Source organism: Diadema antillarum, unplaced genomic scaffold (genome assembly GCF_040938485.1).
Source record: "Diadema antillarum isolate AM-2024a unplaced genomic scaffold, OU_Dant_1.0 seq00000142_RagTag, whole genome shotgun sequence".
NCBI classification, from domain to species: domain Eukaryota; kingdom Metazoa; phylum Echinodermata; class Echinoidea; order Diadematoida; family Diadematidae; genus Diadema; species Diadema antillarum.
The window spans coordinates 348336-351660 of NW_027271218.1; the positions used below are offsets into that span (position 1 = coordinate 348336).

Sequence of the window (3325 nt, forward strand, 5' to 3'; positions counted from 1 at the left end):
TGCCATCTGTATGAATAATAGTACCACCCAAAAACAGACGACCCTCAACTCCCCACAGTAAAATACTGTAATGAGACCCACCCCCCCCCAAAAAAAAAATACCTGTATGACTTGTATACTCCCCTTCTCAGAATAAAACGGAACATCATCGAAGTGAGCATCATAGGAAACCCAGATATAAAAATTAACTGGACCATGCAAAAAGTTATAACTAAAGTTAAATTATAATGAATCTCCAAGGTTCAAACATCTTTCTTACTTTTTTCCCTTTTAACCAGATCACGTACCATGTTGAAATTATTGCTAACTTGGTAATAAACAATATAATAAAATAAATAATAATGAACCCAAAATAGTACATTCAAGTTAATACTTTTCTTTCAGCAGTTACAGCTTTCAGCTGTATGGTAATAAACTTACTATAAAACCTCGAAGTACACTCCATTGTCTAAATGTTCAATGTTTTTATTTAATAATTTCTTTCTCTTATTAGTTGATGCTTTGAAGATTTTCTTGAAATCTTGAACTGCGCCGTAGTATATGCCTGGAGTTAGTCCACTGAAACAACTTTCCCGGAGATTTGATCCCTGTATCGAATCTTATCAGGATAAGCGAAAAACGGCCTTTTGCCTTCGTCTTTTAGGCGCTTGAATATTTCCTGTTTCTTCCTGCGTAACTGGAGAACCCTTTGCGACAAGTCCTCTGCCACAAAGACCTTGAGATCATGGTACATCGAGCTGGTCTCCTTTAGCTTCTTGATACATGCTTTCCTGACCCGTTCCTTAGTTACAAATGTCGAAAACGCAACATGGATTCTTCTTGGTTGCTTGGAACGAGTCCCATCATTGCCCACGTACAGGTTGGTGTGTGGGCGTTCGGTGGCATCTTTCTATCTTTGAGAGATCTGTTTCTGGAATATCAGCGTATTGCAGGAATTGAGTGACAGTTTTCATACAATCTTCCGTTGTTGGGTTTGAGGATTCTGCAATACCAAAGAGTACGAGATTCTTTCTTCGTCCCATGTTCTCAAGATCATCAAGCTTGTTTACTAGGATCTCTTTCTCCTTCTCTAACTGTTTGACTGAATCTTTCAGGACGCCCATTTCAAACTCAATGTTATTCATCTTTTCCTCATGATCAGATATTTTCAGTGAAATGTCTTTGAGCTTTTTATCTAGCAAAGCTTCAATGCGTGAGTCAAATCTTGATTCAAAGTCTTTGAAAAATGTGACAAACCACGATGGCCCGGTGCTTCTGAAGATAAGTCTAGAGATCGTCGTGTATTGCCGGTGGGTCCGGCTCCGTGCAACGGTGCGCAGCTATGTTGCTTTCGTACTGACCTTGGATTTCAGCTACGTTGTTTGTTTCCATACGGCTACTGCAAACGGTGGGACTACTGTTAGACGTTTTCGGCTTCTTAGTGGACGGGGACGATTTGTTAGGAGTGTTTTCCAACTGATGAGTTACTTTTGGAGGGTCCATTGTTGAACAAAATAATCTTTACCGCATTAAAAGTCCATTGCAAGAATCCTGGGGAGTTAATCACTATATCACATGGTAAAATTTTGCTTCAAAGTAAGAGAAGAGAAAATCACATTCTCCCCGACAATGCCTGAAGAGCGCCCCAAGTTATCTTGAAACTTACTACATATTATTATGCATGTTCTGCCTGACAGTGATTATCTTATGAATTTTAGGGTCAAAGGCCATATGAAAATGGTAACAATTTACTATTCAATACAGAAATTGTACTTTTTCTCCATACCTTGAAAATTACTCAATACATAAATGTACAAATGGGTCAAAGTCAAGTTAAAGTCCTTAAATCCCCAAATACGTGCTCTCCTATTCATCCATTTAAACCTTGATCAAAGAAAGTGAACATTCAACACATTTGTGACAAACTTGTCATTTCAATATTTTGCCAATTTTGTGAAAATGTAATCACACACTGTCCACATGTACTATCTAGACCTATTAGGAGAATCATGCATTATGGCGGAGGCATACCAGTCGCCATAGCGACATTTCTAGTTTTGTCATGTACCTAAAGTTTTAAGAAATCGAGTTATTATTATCTACTAGTATGGTTTATAGCTCTAGCTCTATAATACAATATAGGTAGGAGTGGACATGTACTAGGGTCAGTGTATCAATACATTCATGATGAAGATTCGACTGTCGATCAGTCCACACTTTAAGCCATACTTTAACCATACAATGCAATGCCACTCTGGACAACGATTCTGGAGAAACAAGGAGATAACGTGGTTAGTGTTTTATCGAGTAGGCCATCCATTATCATGTTTTTAAATCACTATTTCGAGGTGACAGCATAAGGTTCTGAAGAAATTTTGCAGTCAACAACACCATAGACTTACAATTTAACCAGTAATTATATAATGTTGTTCCAATACATGTCATGGAAGGATAAACGTTTCTTGAGTGTGTGCCGTTCTGAAATAAAGAAATGAAATGAAATGAAATGAAATGAAAAATGAGAACAACATGCTGATTACCATTTTGAGATCTGTGATGACACTGCATGTACAAAGTATCATTTTATTGTATATTGTGTTTATCTTTTACCAGAGAGTAACTCCCAATCCAAGTGTGAACAATTAGGAAGCACGCATTTATAGTGCACATTATTTTATATTAGGCTAACACAGCCAGTGAAGATTGTTTTGCTTGCGAGAGTTAGCCATACAGTAATTGTTGTTAAGCTATATGAAGATTACGATAAAGGCTTCCTGGATGTTGATTGAGTCGTGTGCAAATCATAATACCAGGAACATTGTTTATTCCGATTCAATTTCTTACTTTGAAGAGTTTAAATATAGAAACAAATATGAGTACGTCGTGCATGTTTACACTTTCCAGTTAAGTGTTCCATGGGTCCCACTCTTGGTGACACAGAAGAATGAAATAACATCTCCAGATATGATGAACTCTGGCGTGGTTTATTCTTGGTAACGATCTTAGCCTTTTAGTAGACAAGACCTCGCGAGCTGTTTGTTTGCCGAGCGTTGTCTGAAAATAGACTAACACAATGTGCTTTAACAGTATGGAGTGATCGCTGGAGGTTCAAAACCACTAAATATGTACAATTCAGTGAAATACTTGTCGCAATAGTTTACCAAAGAAAAAATAAAGCAACGACCGATTGTCGTAAGTTTCGGGTAATAGTTACCGTTAGTACATTGTTAAGTAGAACTGCCGAGAATTTGAACATCCAGTTATGATTCTTTTGGAAGTTATGCATTCATAAAGATGGTAAACCCGCCAAAAACAGCATGTCGCAAATTGATAGTTTTGCCGATAT

General features: G+C 37.5%; 1 pseudogene; it reads right to left on the reverse strand.

Moving 5' to 3' along the window:
- Positions 1-550: 550 nt before the first annotated feature.
- On the reverse strand, positions 551-1482 carry LOC139727675 (uncharacterized; annotated as a pseudogene).
- Between the last annotated feature and the right edge of the window lie 1843 nt (positions 1483-3325).